The sequence below is a fragment of the Elephas maximus genome, chromosome 1 (genome assembly GCF_024166365.1).
Source record: "Elephas maximus indicus isolate mEleMax1 chromosome 1, mEleMax1 primary haplotype, whole genome shotgun sequence".
Lineage (NCBI taxonomy): Eukaryota > Metazoa > Chordata > Mammalia > Proboscidea > Elephantidae > Elephas > Elephas maximus.
In genome coordinates, this window is record NC_064819.1 from 208754831 (window position 1) to 208781007 (window position 26177).

Here is a 26177-nt window from a genome sequence, read left to right on the forward strand (position 1 = left end):
CTAGTTACCAAAATCGATGTGATAAGCAATTTCACTCCATTAGAATCATTGTTTTTCTTTCCTTTACTTGTGGTAAAATACATGTGTAAGAAAACATTGGCCATTTCAACAGTTTTATGTGTACAATTCAGTGATGTTAATTATGTTCATCATGTTGTGCAACAAATTTACCAAATTCTTCCATCAGCCCTAACAGAAACTCAGTGCTCCCTGGGCAATGTCTTCCCTGCTCCCTTCCTTCCTGCCCCTGGTAACCACTAATGAACTTTGGTTTCCACACATTTGATTATTCTAGATATTTCATAAAGTGGGATCATACAATATTCGTCTTTTCATAACTGACTTATTTCACCCAGCATAATGTTTTCAAGGTTCATTCACGTTGTGGCATGTACCAGGGCTTCATTTCTCTTTGTGACTGAGTAATAATCTGCTATATGTATAAACCAGATTTTGTTTATGCACTCATCTGTTGATGGACATTTTGGTCGTTTCCACTTTTTGGTTACTGTGAAGAGTGCTGCAATGAACACTGGTATACAAGTAAGTATCTGTTCCTACTTTCAGTTCTTTTGAGTATATACATAGGAGTGAGTTGCTGGATCATGTGTTAATTCTCTGTTCAACTTTTCGAGGAACCACCACTAAACTCTTTTCCATAGCAGGTGCACTATTTTACATTCCCACCAGCAACGTATGCAAGTTCCAATTTTTCCACCAGTTCTCATCAACGTGTTGTTTTTCTTTTCTTTAAATCACAGCCATCCTAGTAGGGGTAAAGTGGTATCTTACTGTGGTTTTGATTTGCATTTCCCTAATGACTAACGAAGGAGCTCCGGTGGTGCAGTAGTTAAGAGCACGGCTGCTAACCAAAAGGCGGGCAGTTTGAATTCACCAGCCGCTCCTTAGAAACTCTATGGGGCCGTGCTACTCTGACCCTTAGGGTTGCTATGAGTTAGAATCAACTCAACGGCAACAGGTCAATGACTAGTGATGTTGAGCACCTTTTCGTAGGCTTGTTGGCCATCTGTATATCTTCTTTGGTGAAATTCAAACCCTTTGCTTATTTTTTGATTGGGTTGTCTTTTTGTTGCTGAGTTTTAGGAATTCTTCATTTATTCTGAATACCAAACCTTTATCTGATATATGGTTCCCCAAAATTTTCCCCCAATCTGTAGGCTGTCTCTTCACTTTGTTGATAAAGTCCTCTGTGCACAAAGTTTTAAATTCTGATGAAGTGCAATTTATCTATTTTTTTTTTCTTATGTTGCTTGTGCTTCTGGTGTCATCTCTCAGAACCCACTGTCAAAAACAAGGTACTGAAGCTTTACCTCTATGTTTTCTTCTAGGATTTTTATAGTTTTAGTTCTTACATTTAGGTCTGATCGATTTAATTTTTATATATGGTGTGAGGTATAGGTCCAACTTCATTCTTGCACATGGAGATTCAGTTTTCCTAGCCAGATATTATTTTAATGAAAACCTAAAGTATATGGTCTTAAAAGATATAATAAACAGAAGTTCATATATATATCATATATATCATATATATTTTTGACAATGCAATTTTAGAAACAAAGCTGTATACTGTACTATACTGCAATTATGTATCCAAAGTCTTTAAAAGTGGGATATTTTTCTTTCACCAAATGAATAACACTATTAACAGAGTTTTTGCTTTATTTTGTTCTTTTCAATAATTCGTGACTTTTTCCTTCCTGCCAAGCTATCATCTCCTACTCTATCAGCAGCCTTTCTGGTTGTTGCTCTTCTGCCTTATATGCCATGGGCTTAGAAATACAACCAAGCTTTTAAAACTGTACAAAATAGGAATAAATAGTTCTTTACAAATGACTTGAAGAACTCTCCAACGAGCAAACTACAGGAGCATCATTTTTTACTTCTGAATATACAAATAAGGTGGTAGTGGGAGGAGAATTAACATTCATTGAGCGCACATGATACTAAGGACTGTACTAAGTACTCAAGGTGTTCCCATCTAATCCTTAAAAATAATGGAATCAAATTGATATTATTATTATTATTCTATAGAGGAAGAAGGAGAATCAGACTGGTCAAGTAACTTGCCTATGGCCAGAGGAGCCAAAAAAAAAAAAAAAAAAAGGGCAGAGGTATAACTCAAACTTATGCCTTTCTTTTTCCTCCATGACATCCTGTACATTGTCCTTTTCCCAGGCTTCCTCAGAGCAAGCACCCTTAAAAAACTCTTCCACAGTGTCTAATACACAGTGACAATGAAAGAGGAGTTAAATGCATAAGGAAGGCTCGCTAATCCTGTTCTCAGAAAGTGAAGATTTGGGGAATGCTAACAATAAAGGTGAATGAAAGTTATTCTTTATTTTAGGTGAGAAAAGACCAAATTAAAGTAGATGCCAATTGCCTATATGAGTTTGAATCATGACCTGAATCACAGACAAGAAGAACTTAAAAAACGGATTGAGGAATACGCTCAAACAGTATGTAACACTGAGAAATACAAGCTGTCAATATTCTCCTCAAAATGAAATTTTTATGAATTAGTCTGATATAATAGGAAGTGTAGGATCTGCCCTTTTCACTCATAATCAGGTTACAAATGAGAGGGTGACGGACTCCAATACTTTCATTCTTCAGTTTTAGTGGGACTAGGCCAGTGGATATGCCCACTATATTTCTGATGCCTTAAAAGCCTGGGTAGTTTGGTCTACCTACATGCACAACACTGGCTAAAAGGCAGTGTAACTTCTATTGTTCTACTAACTTGTTAGACTAGTCCCTAAACCTCTCTGTGACTCACTACTTTGAGTAACATGGGAATTCTTGTAATAGAGATGCACATTTGTGGAGAGATTAAAAGAAAGTAGGGAACAAGTATACTGAGTACCTATTATTAGGAAGGCTGTTCACTTGTTATCCCAATTAATGCTCAGAACAATTCTCTGATGTTGGCGACCATTATCCCTAGTTCATAGGACAGGAAACTGAGGCTAATAAATGGCAGGGCCAGGATTCAAAGTCTGAATCCAAAGCCTTGTTCTTGGCTGCCTGCCTCCAGGGCACAGCTAAACAGAATTCTCACTGTGGGCATGCTTATGCAGCAGTAGTTCCAATATGTATTCCAAAGAACACTGGACAAGTTACAGGCTCTATAGTCAAATAAACTGAGGTCTATTAAAGCCCCCTTGAAGACTTCACAATGCATCTTTCGCCCATAAAAGGCACTAAAAAATCTTTCAGTCTAGAAATGAACCCTTTTTTGTTTAATACCTATTAAAATGCTTCAGAACTAGTGGCCCATAGATCAAATGCTCTTTGTAACACACTCTGGAAACTGATTTATAGACTCTAGAGTATGATTATCAATGTTTTTGGTCTCAGGATTTCTTTACATTCTTAAAAAAAAATAAATAAATAAGTACCCCAAAATATTGACTGATAGGTACCATAGAATTTAAACTGAGAAATTAAAAATACACATTTTATGAATTCATTTAAAAAACAATGATAACCCTATTTTTATTACATGTAACATAAATACTTGTATGAAAATATCTATTTTCAAAAAAAAAAAATTCGAGTAAGAGTGCATTGTTTTACATATGTGAAAATTTCTTTCTGACTGGCTTAAGAGAAGATTCTCATGTGTTCTGCATTCAGTTTATTTTGATACATTGTTTTCTTTAAAGCATAAAAGGAAACTCCAAATTTACACAGATGTGTGCTGGAAAGGAAAGACCATTTACAAAGCCTTTTCAAATAACTGTGATATTGTTCTTTGACACAGCACCAACCAAAACTCAAGTGGTAGTTGCTTAACGGTTAGTTGCAATATGGAATCCGAAACCACATAAATAAATGTTTCGTATAACCTCATTAAAAATCCACTGGTGTGCCCTGGACCACTGCATATTGTACCAGTTATCTGTAAACTATTGGTTGACTGAGTTATGCAGATCTTCCAATTGTTGATACATTTCATTTACAAAATATTTCTACAAATCACAATCACATTTGTCAATATCACCACTGATCTTAACAGAAAAAGTCATTATCAAGCACATGGTAGCAGAAAAGTTTTCCAAAATTCTAATTTTCACGACAAAGGTTGAATTTTATTATTTGCAACGAATATCATCAGTTATTTTCCTTAAAGTAACAGCCATACTTCCTCCATTTGCAACATGTCTGCCCAATGACCAACTCAGCCGTTCTTTCAAGTAAAAATGGTGTTCAATGAAAAAAATGGCTAGTTCAGCTTACAACTCAATAACTTATGTGCTTTTCCTCAAGATAATCATATTTCAGTATGCAGCGGAAATGCTTTATGCATATTTTCCATTTCATCACACAGAATATTAAAAAGACACATGCTAGAGGGTCAAGATTTTAAAATAATAATAATTTTTACTGCTCCACAAGGGACATTCTTAAGTGAAACTGCCTTCTTCAATGCATGGCAGTAAAGAAAACAATACTAGTACAGGTTGGTGACACTGCCTTGATTCGTACTAAGGAACCGGAAGTTTTATCCACCATTGTTTTTGCACCATCAGTGCAGATGTCAACACATGGAAAAGGCAAACAATGTCTTACTATTATTATTGGAAACCCTAGTGGTGTAGTGGTTAAGAGCTACAGCTGCTAACCAAAAGGTCAGCAGTTCGAATCCACCAGGCACTTCTTGGAAACCTTAAGAGGCAGTTTTCCTCTATCCTATAGGGTCGTTACAAGTTGGAATTGACTCAATGGCAGTGGGTTTGTTTTTTTTTTATTACAATAGTTCTGACTTCACAGACCAAGGGTCTGCAGACCACACTTTGAGAAATGCTATTACAGAGTACCTCTCCTACAGAGCGGAAACAGACTATGCTGATGGGAGGAACTCTCGCTTTGATGCCTTTGCTATCTACCCTCTTCCCGTGGAGCAGCCACTAAAAACAGTGTTTACAGGAGCAAGCAGGTAGCATGAATTCGTGAAACTGGTCAGGTGGAGAACGTAGTGAACTAAGGTGTGCAGGTGCAAACGGGGCAGCTGCTCTTCAGCTCAAGCTGTCTGCTGCTATATAAGAGCGCCTGCCAAATGATGCCATCTTCAGATTTTTCTAGTGCTGGAAATGTGAAATTTTTGGAGATATGCTCCCATTTTTAAATGTTAATATGCTCAAAATCATTAAAAAAAAATATGCAAATCAAACAGAACACTTGGACCACATATCTGCACTTTCTGTCCCAGAAGGTGTTCTACAGTTAAATTAGAAAAAGAGAGAAAGCACTGCCAGCAGCAAAAACTGCCATAATGCTGACCTTTTACGTTCTCTAGGAAGTAGGTGAGGAAAGGGTGTGAAAACGTGATACCAAGTTTGCTGGGGGGAAAAAACCATATATACAGGCATCACTGAGCCCTGGTAGTGCAGTGGTTAAGTACTCAGCTGCTAAGCGAAAGGTTGGCAGTTTGAGCATACCAGCCGCTCCACGGGAGAAAGATGTGGCAGTCTGCTTCTGTAAAGATTGCAGCCTTGGAAACCCTATGAGGCAGTTCTGCCCTGTCTTAGATGGTCGCTATGAACCAAAATCGACTTGATGGCAATGGGTTTTTTTTTTTTTTTTTTTGAGTTTACAGGCATTATTCTAGATTAACCTGTCCTGCCTATATAATGGGGGCAGTAGTAGCTCAACAGTAGAATTCTCACCTTCCATGAAGGAGACCTGGGTCGATTTCTGGCCAACGCATTGCATGTGCAGCCCCCACCTATATGTCAGTAGAGGCTTGTGTGTTGTTACAATGAATAGGTTTCAGCAGTGCATCCAGACTAAGATGGACTAGAAAGAAAGGTCGTGCGATTTACCTCTGAAAAACAGCTAGTGAAAACCCTATGGATCACAATGGTCTATAACCTATCATGGGGATGGTGCAGGACCTCATTCCACTGTGCATGGGGTCACCAGGAGTAGGGGACCAACTCCATGGAAGCTAACAACAACTTATATAATGGTTGTAAAGAGTTTCAGCTAAGATTCTGTATGTGCAGAGAAGTATTTTCAGGTCATCAGTGAATCACTACATGATGGCTTTATATACGATCTTGTGCCATCTAAGATACAACTATTGGTCTCTATTTATCTGGATCAAAGAGAAAGAAGGAAACCAAAGACTCAAAGAAGAAACTAACCTACAGGACTAAAAGCCTACATGAACCACGGCCTATCCTGAGACCAGAACTTGATGGTGCCCGGACAACACTACTGAATGTTCTGACCAGGGACACAGTAGATGGTCCTGGATAGAATGGGAGAAAAACAGAGAAAACTCAAATTCCTAAAAAGGCCAGATTTACTGTAAAGACTAGGGGAATCATTTAAACCCTGTAATGAAACCACTCCTAGAGGTCACCCTTCAGCCAAATAACAGATTGGCTCATAAAACAAACATTATTACCCACGAGTACTATGCTCCTTTAAAATACCATTTCTAAGAGACCAAACAGTCAACATTTACCCTAAAGCAAAGATGAGAAGGTAAGGGATTGGGGCAGGGAAGCTAGATTAATGGAAACAGAAGAACCAGAAGGGAAATAAGAATGCTGACATATTGTGAAAAATGTAACCAATGTCACTGAACGGTATGTATTAGAAAAAACAACCCAAACCCATCGCCATAAAGTTGATTCCAATTCATAGTGACCCTATCTATAGGACAGAGGAGATTTGTTCCATAAGATTTTCAAGGAGTGGCTGGTGGATCTGAACTGCTGACTTTTTGGTTAGCAGCCAAAAGCTTAACTACAGTGCCACGAGGGCTCCAATAGGTATACCCATTGCCATTGAGTCAATTCTGACCCATAGTGACCCTATAGGGCAGAGTAAAACCACCCCCATAGGGTTTCTAAGGAGTGCCTGGTGGATTCGAACTGCCAACCTTTTGGTTAGCAGCCATAGCTCTCAACCACTATGCCACCGTGGTTTCCCCAGTATGTACAGAAATTGTTAAATGGGAACCTAACTTGCTGTGTAAACCTTCCACTAAAAACACAAATATTATATATATAAAAAAAATCTTGTTATCTGCCAAAGTGATTGAAGATACTGAGACAAATGAAGAGTAACCAAGGGAAATAATTAAAAAAAAAAAAATGTATTATGCTTCCTGTTGGAGCCCTGGTGGTGCACTGGTTAAGAGCCACAGGTGCTAACCAAAAGGTTGGCAGTTCAAATCCACCAGCTGCCCTTTGAGAACCCTATGGGGCAGTTCCACCCTGTCCCATGGGGTCGCTATAAGTCTCAATCGACTTGATGGCAATGGGTACGGGTTAGTGTTCCTGCTACAGTCCTTAAATACACATTCCCACAGTATAAATAATGCAAGAATTCTAAAACACCTCCTCTTTTTCTTCAATAAGTCAAGACTGCTACTGCTTCAGGCCCTTTGCACTTGCTGTCTGTATCCTCAGTATGATTTCCCCTCAGATCTTTACTTGGCTGACTTTTGTCATTTAGGTCTCAGTTCAAACGGCATGACCTCAGAGGGCCTTCCTTGAGTACCCTGTTTATTTATTATCATTATCTCCAAAAAAGAAAAAAGAATGAGACTTTCAGAGAACAGGGAACACCTCGTATACCCAGACCCTAGAACAACTCCTGAAGCACAGGGGCCGTAAAGGTTTGTTGGCTGCATGCGTGAATGAATGGAACATTATGGATCAGTTTTGCTGCAGTCTCTCTCTACTCCTCCTACACAGACTACTGAAGTATAGCTTCAAGCAATGTTTATTATAATTTAAAGAATAAATGTCTAAGTCTGGCATTCAAAGATCTCTATAATATAGCCCCAACCTTCTTTCCCAGCCTTCTTTGGACAATCTAGACTGGGCTCTCCTACCTCTATACTTTTGCTCTTCCCTCTAACCAGCTCAGTCTCTAATCTGTCTTTGCCTATTACAATTACATCCTTCCTTCATGACCCACCTTAGCAGTCTCCTCCTTCCTGTACCATTTTCTATCCTTCCTATTCCATAAGCAAATGATCTTTCCTTTTTTCATACTATTACACCAACTCTGGCCATTTAAATTACTTGAATTATTTCTGTAACTATCTTAACCACACCACACACTCCCTCTGCTGCCCCACCCCCCATCCCCATTAAGCTCCTTGGGACCACAGACTATGGTTTAAAAAACAACAACAAAAAAACAAACCCAATGCGGTTCTGTCAATTCTGACTCATGGTGACCCCATGTGTTACACAGTAGAACTGCTCCATAGGGTTTTCTTAGTGTTTTTGTTTTTTTAATCTTAACAGAAGCAGATCACCGGGCCTATCTTCTGCGGCACCGCTGAGTGGGTTCAAGCCAGCAATCTTTAGGTTAACAGTTGAGCACAAGATTATGGCCAAGAAAGCCCTCTGGAACAGTTCTACTCTGTAACACATGGGGTCGCCATGAGTGAGAATAGGCTTGAAGGCAACTAGCAACAATCTTTATGAAAGCAGATCACAATGGCTTTCTTCTGAGGTGCCGCTGGATGGGTTCAAATTGCCAGCTTTTAGAAGGTGAGCACAAACTGCTTGTTCCACCCAGGGACCTGACTACGGTTTGTCGTTGCTGCTGTTAGGTGCTGTCGAGTTGGTTCCGACTCATAGCGACCCTATGTACAACAGAACAAAACTCTGCCTGGTCCCGCGCCATCCTCTCAATTGTGGTTACGCTTGAGACCACTGTTGCAGCCACTGTATGGTCTATCTTGTTGAGGGTCTTCTTATTTTCGCTGACCATCTATGCACTTCTATGTCCTCTACGTCCACACGATGTCCTTCTCTACGGACTGATCCCTCCTGATAACATGTCCAAAGTATATAAGACGTAGTCTCACCATCCTTGCTTCTAAGGAGCACTCTGGTTGTACTTCTCTCAAGGCAGATTGGTTTAATCACACTGAACTCCTCTGTAAGATATGCACTGTACTGTGCACATGGTAGGCACTTCATGTCTATGGAAGGGAATTACTCCCCCATGGTGCCCACGCCCATCTAGTATACCATTCTGTTAGACAGTCTTCATTTCAATTAAATCTTCATTAGATGGAAAGATCATTTTTGTCGTTTCTTTAAGAATTAAACATTTTCTAATAATAAATATTATTTGCTTTTCCCAAGGTGGTGTGGACTACACATGATCGATGTACTCTTGTATATCATCTTCACCTGGCAGTACACTGTTGCAAGGGGAAAAGGTAAAAACAAACATCAAGAGCAGCCAACAAGTCAATGGCAAAGAAGATAGGGCCATACATTGTAAGCCCAGTCATTCCAAGATGACTTGATTTCCTTTCAAAGATTGTTGTCAATATAGAATGTTTAGTTTGTTTACAATACTAACCTCTAATATTTATTTCCCTTTGTTACAAAAACAATTTAATTGAAATACTTAGCACAGTCTAATGCATATCCATTACTGCACTCATGAGTCATGTTTGCATTCCTAAATGATTTTTGCTATCACTTAGTAACCAACTCCATGGCCAATTCCCCGCTAAACCCAGTTCTAAAGGGAAATGCAATCTCACCAACCCTTTCAAGGTACTTACCAGTTGTACTAGAGAACACAAATGTCTCATCTTACTTTCGCGAGATTACTTTCTTATCCAAGACACTTAACTGCTTATTGCTTTGCTTACACAACTCAAATGATCTTTGATTTCAAGTCTGCAGTCAAGGCCATATTGCTTCTTTCCTTTCGCTTGCTATGATTTTATCTTAAAGCTTATGTAATTGTATTCACCTGGTCCTTTTCACCCAAACATACCCTCATCCATAACTTCATTTTACATTTCAATCACCTCCCTACCTCAATGAAGGTGTTAAGTTCTGCAAGCCTTCCCTGAACAATATGTACCTAAGGTAAACCTTAGAGAATCAGTCATAGTCATATTGACAAACTAAAAATAATGTATAAAATTTGCCACATAAGAACTACTACAGCTAGATAGCAATATTAGATTTTTATTCAGTGCCTATCAGGCACTGAAACGGTAGAAATATTAGATAAGTACTGGGTAGGTATTAACTCCGTTCCTATATAGGTATTTGTAAAAAATATATTTCTCAAAACAAAGAAGAAGTACAAATGTCTTCTACTTTTCAATAGAAAAAGTTCAAAAATATTATATTCTTTTTTCCCCATGAATATTATCATAGAAGATTATCAGAAGAATACACGATAACAACATAGATTACTGCTATAGAACCTAGAAGCTGCCTCAGTCTTAGAAAGCAGATTTTACTCTGCCTGCTACGGAAAGGGACCATAAAGAGTTTGTTGAGCCAAATAATCAACATAAAAGATTACTGAGGTAGCTTCTAAAAGTTCATGGAGTTCTTGACTTGAACTTTTACATAGTGTATGTATCGCTAAGATTCCTCTTAGTAATACCTGACTCCTAATCATTAGCTATAATTCTGCTTGTTTTAGGCAATGTCTGTTCCTGTTGACAGTCTACTATGATAAGCATAATGCATATGGACCAATAAATATTTACTGCTTATAATCAGTATCACAGTCATTAGTTACCTAAACAAATAAAACTTCTGATAGCCTCAAAAATTAAAGACTGATGTGAAAAATGGTATGACTGACTATAAATTTTATTGGTAGTTCAAGTCCCAAATTCTCAATTAAAAATAATTTTTATATTATTTACATTAACCAAAAAAAAAAACCTAAAAGGAAGGAAAAAGAAAGGGAGGGAGGAACAAAGAAACTGAAGTACAGACTAAAGGTAAGAACAGTAGTGTCTGCCTTTGGAAAATATTACTGGTGTATGAGAGTTGTCCAACAAAATTAATCTCGTCAGTATCCTATACTTAGGATGACCATAAAATTTATAGCCAAACTGAGATGGTCTAAGAGTGAAAGAGGACACCCACTATTTATTTATAACCATGCCAGGACAATACCCATAAACTGGGACTGTCTCAAGCAAGCCCTGACCTATAATTGCCTTTCTAACAGTCCATTAAAGAGAGATGATCCCATTTAACTAACAAGGTGCATAAGGTGACATGAAAAGCCAACACTTGCAACCTGCTCCCTTACAATACAGCATAGTAAATATTAATGTTTTGATTAAGGATTGATATTTTCCAAGAATCATTTACCAGTAATCAAACCCCTCTGTTTTCTTACATGGAGGCCTGACTACTCCAAAGGTACAACAACTCCTAGTTAACCAAAAATTAAAATAATAATAATAACTGACATTAAACACTTAAACACTAGGCATCATTCTAAGCACTTTAAAAATTAGCTCATTTAATCTTTCAGTAGAATCAGGGTTATGCATCTGTGATTAGATTTTTGATGTATATTCTTTACCAGTGGTCAGGGAGCAGCCTGGGAAATTTCTATGACTTGCGATAAGGAGTAACCCACTTAGTGCACTGTTAAAACACTTCCCTGACTTGTGCTATTATGTTTATAGAATGAGGGGGACGACAATAATGATGGCCATTATGTTGATGAGAGCTAACATTCACTGTGTGTATACAATGCGTCAGGTATTGTTTCAAGCTCAGTACACGTATTAACTAATCTAATCATTCTGACAGCTCTATGATGAGAAAATTGTCACCGGTAACTTGCTCAAGGACACACATCAAGGAAGTAACAGAACTTGGACTAAAATCCATGTTCTTAACCATTATTTTATGAGGGACTCTTATTTGCCCAGTGGCACACCCCTGTAATAAGCTGTACTAAAACAGAATTCTGTTTTATCAAAAAAAACAAGGGTTGTTCGTTTTTGCTGGGTAGGCTACAGAATCAAGTTTTGATAGTTGATTGCTATGTGACTATAGTTAAGTCTGAATATATCTCAAATTTCCTCCTTAATAAAATAAAAGGTTTGGATTCTACCTCTAAGATCCTTTCTGGTGCAAATATTATTTCTCTGAATGCAAATTTCACATCTAGTCTATAATTACAACACAAACATCTACCCTCTGAAAACATCTAATTAAAAAAAACTCTATTTCTGCCAAAGTGCCAGACATTTAAAAAATCACAGAGATGTATAGTTAAACGTGATTCATTATAATAATAAAAAATATAAGGAGTTAAATTTACTTTTTGAGATTTAAGTGGAAATAGGTCACTTGCTAAACCTTATCCTATAAATCTAGCTTCAATGGAACAATATCTTATCTGTAAATATAATATTTGCATTTTTTGAGTCCTTATAATAATTTTGTATTCGGTATTTGATAATGAACAGCTTCCCACCCAACAATAAAAAATCTAATATTATATCTTAGAATCAATTTGCCCCCCTCCATAGGAAAACTACTGATTTAACTACTCAAAAAAAACAACAACAAAAAACCAGGGAAATGATTTGGTTTACATTTGTTTTATAAGCAACTTTTTAGGAACATAGCTAGCCAAGAGAATAAAAAATACTACTTGTCCTAAAACCAGGTATACCCAGTAAAAATCCAGTGCCATATCTTACCAAATAAATAAAAACTGAAAAATAAATAGTAGTAAATGTAACCAAGCAACTAACATAAGCCCATGATGCTGCCTTAAAGAAATGCAGATAGATATACATGTTTCTTGGCATTTTATTCAATTAGAAAGTGCTGTAAACACACACAGAAGTTCACAGCGTTAGTCTCCTCAACCCTGTGGGTTTTACTAATGTCCTCCTTTTGAGTTTCTGTAATCGCATGCTGCAATAGTTTTAGGGTATAGGTACCTCACAGTAGTTTTGCTGAAGACCTTTTTATTCTCCCTTGACTGTTTACCATGGTATCAGTAAAACAATGCTTTACACATAGTGGCTGCTCAATGGACATATACAAATAGCACAGAACACCCTCCCTTCCCAACTTGCGATGATAAGAAGAAAAAGAAAAACAACCAGAAGAAAAAAACCTTAGGATCTTCCAGAAAGCTATATTTTTTCTATGGTAATAATAGCAGCTATATGGAAACCCTGGTGCCATGGTGGTTAAGTGCCACGGCTGCTAACCAAGAGGTCAGCAGTTCGAATCCACCAGGTACTCCTTGGATACTATGGGGCAGTTCTACTCTGTCCTATAGGGTCCCTATGAGTCGGAATTGACTTGATGGCAGTGGTTTGGGGTTTTTTTTGGAACAGCTATGTAGCCCTATCCTAAGTACCAGGCACTATTCTAGGCACTTTACAAATCCATATAGTCCTTAGAACGATCCTAGGAGGCAGGTACCATCTTATTCCCAATATGCAGATAAGAAAACTTATGTCCACAGAAACTAAGGCCCAGAGCAGTTAAATATTTATTTGATGGAAAGAAATCCTCAAGATCAAGCTACATCTTTAAAATTCAATTAAAGATTTTTAGCTGACTAAATGAGGGAATAAAATAACAAAAATGATGGTGATGAAAAAACTACCACTTATTGAGTGATGTACTAGTAATTATTTAAGATCATTCTCAAAGCAACTCTAAAATGTAGGCATTATTGTTTTCATTTCACAAATCAAAATAATGAGGCAAAGAGAAAGTTCTTGCTCAAGGTCACGGACTAGTAATCAACAGGGCCAAGATATGAATCCAGATTTGCACAGCTCCAAAGCCTGGCTTTTTCCACTATGCCAGTGTTTCTCAGCCTCTCCTGAAGTTCACACACTTGCATATCACTTTCACGAATTTTGCTATATACAAGAACCACTTGTGCTATTATGTACTTTATATTTTTCTTTAAATCAAGACACTTTTTAACAAGTTAATAATTTAAAAGAAACTTTGTATCACTGCATAAATGGAAAATAAGTATCATTTAAAAAAGAAGATAACCAAAATAATAATAAATCCACTGAAAACGAAACTGTTAATTTTGGCCAAATTTTTTTTATACTGTCTGTTAAATATGCTTGTGACCACACCAAGGCCTGCCTGTTCTTTGTTAAGGGAGTAACCAGTGTTAGACAGGTGTTTAAAATTTTACTAGCACCTTGCAGCGAAATAACAAATTGGCTCACAAAAATAATTAATATCACCTGTAAGTACTGTGCTTCCTTTTAAAAATCACCTATGTGAGACCAAACAGTCAACAATTACTTTAAAACAAAGATGAGAATGTAAGTGGGCAGGGAAACTAGATTAACGGAAAAGAACAACCAGAATGGAAATAATGAAAATGTTCATGTATTATGAAAAAGGTAACCCAGTCACTGAACGATTTATGCAGAAATTGTTGAATGGGAAGATAAACTGCCATGTAAACCTTTACCAAAAACAAAATAACATGTTATTTTTAAAAATTTAGTAATATGAAGCTGAAACTTGCTCTTTAAATTATCAGATTTGAAAAAGAACTAAAAGAGTGATAGCTTTCTCAGTATATGCTTTCACGTCTTTTGGGTACACATTCCACACTCTGAAAAACAAACCATAAGGCTGTTCTACTGCCTCCCCTTGATTCAAGTACACAGCCATGTCTGCAGTCTTTCTAGCTTTCTCAACATCTTACAGAGAACACTGTAATATAAAAAGGGAAGAGGACTTGCTATTATAATCAGCAGTACTATAGGATCACCTCATCAAAATGTTCTCTTCTTAAATGCTAACATAGTGTTTGAAGGATATACTAGGACCTGTGAGGAATACAAAGTTTCAAAACACATTCCCTGTTCTCAAGGAACTTCCAACCTAGTTGGAAACATAACACACAACTTGAAAACATAAGCAATGATACAAGACTGCAATCTTAAGCATCAAAATGGTTTGTGCTCTGAGCCATTAGATGGCTTTGCCATTAGATCGAGCTGAATTTGAATCCCAGCTCATATTTAACATGTCACTTCTCTGGAGGACCAGATTTCTCAGCTCTAAAATGGAAATAATAATATGTATCTCTATAGTTAAACATATGTCAAATAGCACAATGCTTGGCACATGGCAGGTGCTATATAATTAATACTTGGTATTGTAAGAATTGGAAACCCTAGTGGCATAGGGGTTAAGTGCTACGGCTGTGAACCAAAGGGTCAGCAGTTCGAATCCACCAGGCACTCCTTGGAAATTCTATGGGGCAGTTCTACTCTGTCCTGTAGGGGCACTATGAGTTGGAATCAACTCGATGGCACTGGGTTTGGTTTGGTTTTTATTGTAAGAATTACACAGGGGTTACCATGGGTTGGAAATATTTGTTTTAAAAACAGGAGAGCTGGCTGATTTGAACCTTAAAGAATGGATAGGTTTTTGGTAAATGAAAACAAGATGTTCATTCCAATTGTGGGGGGTTGCCAATAGGTCAAAGCATGGAATATAGTGATGGTTAGGGGGTAAGCTGGGGCTAGATGGTAAGGGTTCTAAATGCCAGGCTAATTTTTGAACATTTCTGAAGAGTATCCAATAACTTTTTCTTTTTTTTAAATTCACTTATCTATTCTTCAACAATTACAGAGAAGCTAGTTAGGACTTGGGAGGCTACTGTAGTAGTTTAGCAATGAGGTGGTCAGAGCTGGCAACAGAGTAACACCAAGAACAGAAAGGAGTCCCTGTGTGGCGCGAAAGGTTAGTGTGTTCAGCTGCTAACCGAAAAGCTGGAGTTCGAGTTCACCCAGAGTTGTCTTGAAAGAAAGGCCTGACAATTTACTTCTAAAAAACCAGCCACTGAAAACACCAAGGAGCACAGCTCTATTCTGATATACACGGAGTCGCCACAAATCGGAGACGCCTTGACAGCAGCGAGTAACTTAAGAACAGAAAAGAATGATTAGCTAAGGCCTTTGAAATAAAGGACTTGGTAGGATGGACACACACACACACACACACACACACACACACACACACACACTGCTGTCATGTCGATTCTGACCCATAGCAACTCTATAGGACAGAGTAAAACTGCCCCATAGGGTTTTTCCAAGGAGCAGCTGATGGATTTGAACTGCTGACCTTTTGGTTAGCAGTTGAATGCTTAACCACTGCGCCACCGGCTCCAGATACAAGGACAGAAGGAGTCAAAGGTAACTCTGAAGAAGAGAAAGAGAATGTAAGAAGACAGGCAGAATGCTAAAGACAAAATACCATCATGGTAAACGATGGAAAGAGTTAATATTCACCGAGAAGAAATTCAGTGTCAATGTGAAAGGAGGTGGTAAAACAGAATAAGATCTAAAAAAAGGTCACTGGATTTTGTGACTAGGAAAAAAGTGAGCTTTAAGAATTTCTTAAAGAAAAAAGCATATACGAAAGTTACATTACCAGTGCTTAAGGAGAGAGAAGGGAGGGTAGAGGCAGTAGAAAAGAAATCTGGGTCATTTGTTATTTGGCTGTAAAAGGAAGAAGAAAAATAGGAAGGCCACTAGATGGGTGTGCAGGGTCAAATGAATAACACAGGAAGCAAAAAGGAACAGTGTAGAAAATAACCATGATACAATACAATTAGTAACTATGACAATTCCGTTTTTTGTCTTTTGTTAGATCCAAGTTTGAAACACTAAATTTGGATTAATTCCAGAATCATGTCTTAAGAGGGAATCTGCAGAAACGTGAAGGGAAGTAAAGATTTCTATTTCTAGGGGTTCAAAACTGTGGGCAGAAAACAGAAAATCTAATCATAAACTTTCTTTCTGTGCTCATTAAATTAGCTTTCTGTGGGCAAACACAGTGAGAGTACTGCAGACTTTTAGATTTCAAAGGTTTAACAGCAGCAGTTCCTCCTGTTTCTGCGACCGTGACAAGTAGTGTAACCTGTAATTTTTACACGGCACAAGTCTCAGTGACCTGTGTTAGGGAATGTACGACCCTTGTGTGACGTCATGTGAATGTGCTAACACCTAGCACCCTCATCCCTAAATGGGTTTCTCCTCCTCCACTGGAAGCCAGGTACACCAGAACTTTATAGATATTGTGCTTTACTACATTTTATAAAAGGACGTGTATGCTATAGTGGTAAGATATCTAGAATCTACCAGAATTTATTTCTTTAATTGCCAAGAAGTGCCTAGCTTTGTTTCTTTTTAAACTTCTTACATTCACCCTGCTTTACAAAGAGTAAGAGTAAGAGGAGGAAAAGGTACTGAAGGGGGGGGAGGGGGAACCGGCAATGTCTGTCAGCACAGCAGCAAACTCAGAGCAGAAGAATTCTGGGCTATTTGCTCCTGTTCTTGCCGCCTCCTTCTCTTCTCATGCCCAGAATGCTGATTGGGGTGGGGAGAGAGAATACCCACAGTGATAGGCAGTGGACTATTTAAGGCTGCAAGCCTCACCACCCCCACTCGTTACTTCCCTGGCTAAGCAGCCACTGCCTTAAATCGTTACCTCACTCACGTCTTCAATGCACAGGAATAGCAGGACTACACAACTGGCTTTCCCTAAGAAGCTGTCTATGTTTTTTAAACGTCTATGTGCTTTTGTTGCGCTAGACATCATGAGGTCATGAAAGACAAGAATCCCGAATTTTACTCACAATTTGCTTACAGTGTTGTTGGGAGGTAAATATACAGAAAAGCAGCTAAGCGATGATATAAATCAGCTAAGCAATGGCATAAATGGACAAAAATCAAGGCATGACCAAACATGTACAAAAGGATGGATAGGAAGGGCGAATCAAAGTCTCAGTGTGAGCGTGAGGTTGTTGAAATTATGACGCCCAAAGCCTACAAAAGCACATTTTGAAAAAGGGGGAGGAACAAGCATGGAAGTGGAGGAGGCTACCGCAGATGAAGAAAGTAACAGGATGAAAAAGAACTGATAAAGAACAAGGAAACTGTGTGAGAAACAGAATACAGATTTGCTGGGTTGGAACACAAAGTCCATTTAGGAGAATAATCAGAAAGAAGATTGTGAGATGTGGGGGTGAGTGGTAGCTTTCAAGGCTGGGTAAACATGACTATTCAGATTCAACATGCCGTCCCCATTACCAAGCATTTTATGACAATGCTATGGTTGACTGTCCCCTCCTTGAAAACTGTTTGGAGGCTGAACTAATTCCAGGTAAAAAGACATTATAGTTTCACCTTGCCTTCCCAACAGTCTCAAGAAAGTTTCAGAAAAATTCTGAGGTCTTAAGTGAGAATACAAACCTAAATGCCTGAGTTGAAGCGTACGTTACCATGTACTCTTAAAGGACATTTCAAATATACTGAAGTTAAGTTTGCACTGCTCATTTTTAGTGAATGGCTTCATTCAGGAACCACGAAAGGTCTGCAGCAAGCTTCTAAAGCCACCCAACTGCTACTCTCAAGCTTTCCAATGTCACTGAACCTTGCTGTCCACGCGACTGAATGTGGCGTCCCAGTCAGCACATCCAAAACTCAGCACATTGTCTTCCCCACAAAATCAGCTCCTCCTCTTCACTTTTTTATTTCTGTTTCTGCAAGCCACGCAGACTCAAAACCTCAGAATCATCCTTACTTGAGTCATCTGGTGGTAAATTTCACTTCAGGAGAAGAAACCTTCAAATTATTACACAGTAAAAGGGAAAAACAAAAGACATTACTGATGAGATCAAAGGATTTAGGGCAGCATTGTTGAAGTTCACACAACAAAAGTAACAACAGGTATAAAGCTAGGTTTAAAAATCAATGGAGGATTTTTACTGCTTTTAAAAAGGCAAGATCCTACAAATTATCAGTTTTCCCAGTTTCTAGACAATAGTTTTTTTCCTTTAAGGATACTGGCACTTGTTTCCACATTCAACATTTCATATAAACACTGACAACAAGAAGCAGTAGTCACTCTTAGATCAGCACTCTTTGCAACTACTTTTTACTCAAACGAGCATATTAATATAATTGTGGGGACTGCGCCAAAGACCTATCTGCTTATGCAAACTCAGATTGAATACAGCATTTTAGAGACACAAAGACACCAAATCAGTCCCTCCTAGCAACTTCAGAAGCTTTTACCCAACAAAATGATTTATGACAGTAACAATGATCATTACAATGAAGAAAGCAACCCAAAGTAGTCCTATAGATTGAAACTACTATTCCACTAAAATTATTTGTCGGGCATGACTATTTCAAACTCAGATTACTTTTAAGGTTTTACATTTCTGTGGAAAAATAAATTACAATATCTGAGTTAAGTATAAACTCAGTATATCACCCAATTAGAGTCAATGGACAGAAACTGATCTCAGTTCATGCTAAACCACATTATTTCTAGCCCTATCTGAATCAGATAATGTACTTTAAAATCTTGGATCTTCCTTTGTTATATTTATTCCTACGTATTATATTCTTTTTGATGTTACTGTAAAACGGAATTTTTTGTTACTACTAAACAGTTAGTCTTGCCTCAGTCTGTAAAGAAAACAGAAGCTGTGGGGTGGAACATTCTCATTCCCCGCCCCACCAAATCTATATACCCCTATCTGGGTCTACACCCATGTTCTTCTGTCCTTCCTCCTGCTAAAATTGAGGAAGTGTTCCCTCTCCTTTCAAAGGCTTGTCCTTTCGTGCAGTCAGGGTCCTGACCAAGAATTATTGTTTTCTCAGTGACTTCTCATCTTCCTTTCCTCTTATGAATTCAAACAACTAAAATCATAGCACGGTACTTTTTATACTCAAAAAACAAACACAGAACGACTTCCTTTATCCCCTCATATACGTCCAGCTTCTACCCCATACCTGCTTCCCTTCAAAAGGAAAGGTTTTTAAAAAGCAATCTATATACCCATCTCTAGCTCCTCGGCCACTATTTACCCCTCAAGTCATTCAAATCTGGCTTCCAGCTCCACTAGTCCACAAAACTGGCTCATCAAAGTCACTGGTGGATGACCTCTAGGATGCCAAATCCAAAGGCCATATTTCTACCTACATCTTTTAAACCTCTTAGTCTGACTCAATAATGGTTGACTGTCCCCTCCTTGAAATACCTGCATCATTTGGCACCCACAACATGATGCACGATACATTACAAGTTTCCCTCCAACCACCCTGGCTGTCTTTCTTAGTCTCCTTCCCAGAGGGCTTTCAGTTTACCCCACTTAAAAACGTTCAGTGTTCCTCAGGCTTCGATTTCCCGAAAATTTTTCTTACTTCTCCACAGTCTCCTCCTCACTGATTTTGCCTATTTACATGGCTTCAAATATCACTAGTACACTGACAACCTCCAAATCAACATCTCCAAGCCAAATATCTCTGAGCTCTTCAAGATCTGTTGATTCTCTCTGGAGGAGACCTACCTGATATCTTCACTTGACTATCCCGCAGGCTTCTAAAAACTTTGATGGACAAAATGGAACTCAAGAATTCATCAGCCCCACCAGAAAACAAAATAGCAGTAACAAACAAGCAAAAATAAACCACATTTTTCTCCCAGTCATCCAATAATGGCAACTCCCAGCAACAACCTTGTAGTAACTTTTCCATTAAAACTCCAACTCCTTAATCACTATGTACAAGGCCCTGCAGTATGTTGTCCCTGCCACTCTTCTTCTTGCCCACAATGCCTCAGCTTTTCATTTCCTCAAACACATTACGCTCTTTACGGCTTCAGGCCCTTCACATGCTGTTCCTTTGACTTGAAACATCTCATTCTGCCTCCTCCTGTCCATGCTTCCTCTGAAAGGCTTTCCCTTATCACCTACGTGGTTCCCATAGCTTCCCCCTCCATGATTTTCTTTGTTGTACACTGTTCTTTTGCTTTATAACATTAGCACAAGTTACAATTCATGAAGGCAGGGAGCATGTCTGATTTTTCACTACTACATATATACACCCTGAGTACAGCAAGTAGTAGCCACTAGGAAGTATTTACTGAAAGTATTCAAAATTGATTTAAGAAAGGCATATTTTCAGAATATCACGAATGAAGGACTACACAAAATGAAACCTATATTAGGGAAAACATCAGAAGTGACAAGTCTTATGATCCATTTCAGCCCTGGTGGCACAGTGGTTAAGAGACTGGCTGCTAAGCAAAAGGATGGCAGCTCAAATCCACCAGCCACCCCTTAGAAACCATACGGGACAGTTCTACTCTGTCCTATATGGCCGCTATGAGTCAGAATCAACTCAACAGCAAGGGTTTTGGTTTTCTGGCGTCACCCATTTCAAATCCTCACTGGCCAGATACCTTTAAAAACAAAGCACCATGGACCTTATAACCCTTTCATTAGCTTCCTATTGTGGATAGTCACAGTATCTCCGCAAGGAATGTAAAAGGAACCCATTCCAGTGTCATAATGGTAGCATAACTAACCACGACAGTCTGTTCCTTTCTTAGGGGTATGGTTGGACAGAGTGGCCACCCCTATACAATGACACTTTCATTTGAGTCAGAAATCATGAAAATCCAGTCCAATCACTTCACATGAGAAGTGAGATCTAAAACCCAGACATTAAGTTATCTGTTTCAAGGTCTCAAAGCCAAGACTAGAACTTGTCTTCCATGTTTAGTGCTCCTTATGTTAACCTCCCATACCCTTCTACAGCACGGTCAAAATGCTTAGCATGAGTTTCCAAAATACTAATAATATAGCTCTGAGCTGCTTACTAAAAAAGAAAATACTAAAACTAGCACTATATGAGTCTACGGAAAAGATAAATTTTAGAGGTAAATATGACACTAGAGAAAGTCACTAACTGTGACTTCTTTTACAAACAATATGTTTTTCAACTGTGTATAGGAAAGTGCCTAATTAAGGCAAGATTATTTTTGTAGTTTATCACAATTATTTTAGTGACTCAGAATTTACAAATAAAAAAATCACTATACCAGAATAACAAACCTGACTTTTTTTATATTAAGTTTATAACTTTTAATGCATAAAGCCCTGCTTCCCTATTTTTAAACCCATCACTAATGAATAGATTTTTTTAATTGATTTGAACAAGTTTGAAAAGAAAGGCAAAATGGTTTGTTTCATTGTTGTTACTTTTCCCCCATTAAATGTATATGTGTTATTCAAATATTCCACTACGGTACTGCTCAACACAAATGATAAAGGATTTTCAGCTTCATTAATAGGGTATATTGCTTATAATCTTCAATGAGAGAACAGTTAGTACCAGAACCTTTTATCAAACTATTGCACAAAGTTTTAAAACCTTTCCCAAAAGAAGAGGTTTTAAGTAAAAGCTAAGAAAACATGCTGATTAGTATGGTAAATAGCATACCTTTCCTAATGTTTTAAAAAAGTAAAATAACTTACTTCTGGAACAGGTGAGCTTAAGTCACAACACTGAATATTTTCTTGTTCAGCAGACAGTAAAATTCCTCATGATTAAATGCTATGAACCAGATATTTCTCCCCCTAGATCTGATCCAAAAGGGCCCTGGTGGTGCAATGGTTAAGCACTTGGCTGCTAACCAAAAGGCTGGTGGTTAGAAACCACCAGCAACTCCGAGGGAGAAAAGACCTGGTGATTTGCTCCCATGAAGACTACAGCCTAAGAAACCCTATGGGGCAGCTCTACTCTGTCATATAGGGTTGCTATGTGTTGTAATTGACTTGACAGCACTTAAGAACAACAGATCTGCTCCGAAAAGTTCTTCAGTGTTGCAAATGATTAGGCACTCGACTACTAGCCAAAAGGTTGGTGGTTTGAACCTACCAGAGGCACTTCAGAACACAGCCCTGACAATCTGCTTCCTAAAGGTCACAGTATTGAAAACCCTATAGAGCAGTCCTCTTCTGCACATATGGGCTCACCATGAGTCAGAATCAAGTCGATGGCAACTAAACAGTCCTGCTCCTCTCTGGTATGGAACACAATTTTACCAAGTGTTAACTCTGTCTATTGACTCATGTCTTCAAAAACAAACCCTTAAACTCAGAACAGGTTTTGTTCTGTTATTCCAAAGCAAGTGTAATGAACATACCTTCAGATGTTTGGCAGTTGCAGCAATGTAAAAAATTATGTCTGCGTGTACCCAGGGTACTGAAAGAATGTTCCTATTTCTCTTAAGTAGCTGTGTTTCAAGACAACTTTATGCATCAAGCTATTTACTATGCAAAGGAGGAAATCCATACACAACTCAAAACCAAAAAAATCAAACCCATTGCCACGGAGTTGATTCCAACTCATAGCGACCCTATAGGATGGAGTAGAACTGTCCACAGGGTTTCCAAGGAGCACCTGGTGGATTCGAACTGCCAACCTTTTGGTTAGCAGCCATAGCTCTTAACCACTATGCTACCAGGGTTTCCATATACAACTCAGGATCAAATATTTGAAATTTCTACTCTTCACAGCTATAGACAAATCAAAACCAGGCTGAATTTTACTCCTCGTGTTGCTCCTCAACCACATAAACAGTGAAGGTAACCAAGCGCTGGGACGCGGCAAGGCACAGTGGTAAGGGAGGGGTGCTACTCATTCACAAGGCATTTACCCTCTCCGCCTGTCAGGTTCCAAGTTAGTAAACAAAAATATCAACCTTGCAGGGTTGCTGTGAGGATCAAACAAGCTCCTGCGTGAAAATGCTTTGTCTCATAACAAGAACATAATAGACACTAAATAAATGCCAGCTCCTTCCTCCTTCAGTTCTGGGCCCTCTGTTCTTTGTTCTCTACACTCACTGCCCCAGATGACTCAGCCTTCTCATGACTTTTATTAACAAGTGCTGAAAACTACTGTATCAATCAAGGGCCTGATGTGTATGCATGCGCCCACTGTGTGAGACACTGTGAAAGAACGTGAATATGGGGCAACACACTGTCCCCCGCCCCTAAGACTTGGGTGAGGAAGACAGAGGAAGACACCCTGAACAAGTGAATTTCACCATAAGAACTCATCCAGGGAGGACACATCAGAGGGAGCTGATCCATCCACTTCCAACTATTTCCTGGAGATTTGTACTGCCATCTAAAAATGCTGGAAATTCAACTCATAATTATCTCTTTAGGAAAAAATATCCGGCCCTCTTCCTGCCCCTTTTCTAATTGCAAGTGGTATCTAGCAGAATTATCCTTGTCCTGCTCTTCTCTCACCCAAATATTGTCAGGTAACCTAGGTGGATCAACTCCACCTTCCTAATTTCTCCTGTATCTCTGGCTCCTTTTCTGTCCCACTGTCAGCACTAGAGTCCAGGTCAGAACTTCTCAGTCTCATACCACCGACATTTGCAGCTGGGCAATTCTCTGTTGTGAGGGATGTTCTGTGTACTGGAGGATATTTACTAGCATCTCTGGCTTCTCCTTACTAGCCCCCAGTTACGACAATCAAAAATGTATTCAGACATTGCCAAATGACCCCTGTGGTTTGGGAGCAGGGCAACCCCCCCCATCTTCGCCACCCCCACTTTTGAGTACCACTGGCCCAGTTCCTTACCACTGTGCATCTGAAAGAGAGAATCAGTCCCTGTGTTAGTCTCTAGCTTCCTCTCTCTAACTCCTGGTGCACTGACAAAGGCCTCCGAAACTACCGCTTTTAGGAGTCATTTCTCTTAAATCTACAATTCCCTCTTACTTTCACAATTAGTTCAAAGCTCTCCACCTGGCCTTGATAATCTGGCCTCAATCTATTGATTCAACTAAACATTATCCCACAAAGCACCTCACACAGTGGCTACTCAATAGTCCTTTAATAACACACACCTGCTCATTCAGTCCCTCTGCTATTCTACTGTTGTCATCCTGGTTTAGAAGCTGTTTACCTAGCATCCCTCCAGACCACTGCAAGAGCCTCCTTCTCCAGCCCCTAATCTCTCACCCACTCAAAAACTAAAAAAGTCAAATTCTCACTGGGTCTCCACTGCGCATTAAAAAATGAACTCTCCAGCCTGTGCTGCAGAGTCTGTGGTAATACGGTCTCTTTTAAACTCTCTTTTCCATTATTCCCAATACATTATCTACTTTATCTTCAACCAAACCTAACTATCTGCTAGTCCTTTATGTAAAGGCTCCTACACATTCCACTTCTGATCATGTTTTTCCTCCACCTGGAAGTCCTTTTCATCCCCTGTCCACCCCACTTTAAATTCCAGAATTAACTGTCAAGAAGCCTTTCCTGACCCTACCTCCTCTGGGTTCATGTTACACTATGTACCTGTCCTCTGGCATTCACATTCTGTCCCACGTTACATTTGTGTTGTCCTTTAGTTTACAAGGTCCTTAAGAACTTCTTATTCCTCTTTTAAAGCTCTCTAATGCCCAGTGCCAAGTAGACAACTCAATATTATATTTTGTTTGACCCCAAATATTTCCCACTTAGAAAGCAAAAGAGAACTGTGTTTTCAGACAATCCCAAACTCCGATAGGGGAATTAAGCCTATATTCCCCTTCTGTCCCGCATTTCTATGTCTTAGGCCAATTTCAAAGTAAATTGCCTTTAAGACATCTAGCTTGCTATTTAGTATATATTACAACTGTCAGAGATCTGCTTCAGGGAGTTCCAACAGCTTCCAACTTGTAACTGAATTCTGAGTATCTATCTATGCTATTTAAGCTCTATATAAAAAGGCAATTGAAATTTATTTTGAATGGTAATAAAATAATGCAAAACATGAAAAATAATCTGGACTGGATTAAACACATTTCAAGAAAAGGTTAATTAATGCTAATTTGTCTATCCTAAACAATACATTTAAAGTCCCAGAGTCTTTGTGCATCATTAAAAAGAAGAAAGCTTATTTCAGCTCCTCTCCCATCCCAGAGACATAAAACAAAATAGAGCACAGGTTTCTCTTTACTTTTAGTTCCTAAGTGACCTTTAGGTATTTTTTGTTATTTCTAGAAAAGAGTGCTATCATTAATAAGCACATCTGACCAGACCTCTTTCTGTAAGCCTAACTCCAAAGCCATACAAGGAGAAGAGTCCAGTGCTCCACACTACCACCACTTCTTAGCCAGGGTCAGCAAATTACAGGACTGGTTTTGTTTCTGAGCTAAGAATGGCTTTCATCATTTTTAATGGGCTGTAAAGCCAAATACAACACAAGAAAGAAGAATACGCAACAGAGCCTGTAAATAGCCAGCAAAGTCTAAAATATTTACCATTTGGCCCTTTTCAACAAAGTTTTCCGACCCTTGGGCCCAGCATGAATTTGAGACCCTTTATTTTTTTTTTTTATCCTTGACTCATTGATACACATGACACCAATTTTTTCCCCAAGATTTTAAAATAGCAATATAAAACATACAAGATTATGCAAAAAGATAAAACCCATTCAACTTAATCATGGTTACTGCACAGGTAACTTCTAAAACAGAGGCCTGCGTGTGGACATTCTTACATT

The 26177-nt window shown here is 38.6% G+C and overlaps 1 protein-coding gene across 6 annotated transcripts in view; it reads right to left on the bottom strand.

Moving 5' to 3' along the window:
• Nucleotides 1-26177, bottom strand: part of REPS1 (RALBP1 associated Eps domain containing 1) — an 82902-nt gene that overhangs the window by 52420 nt on the left and 4305 nt on the right. The gene's annotated exons all lie outside the window — the stretch shown is intronic.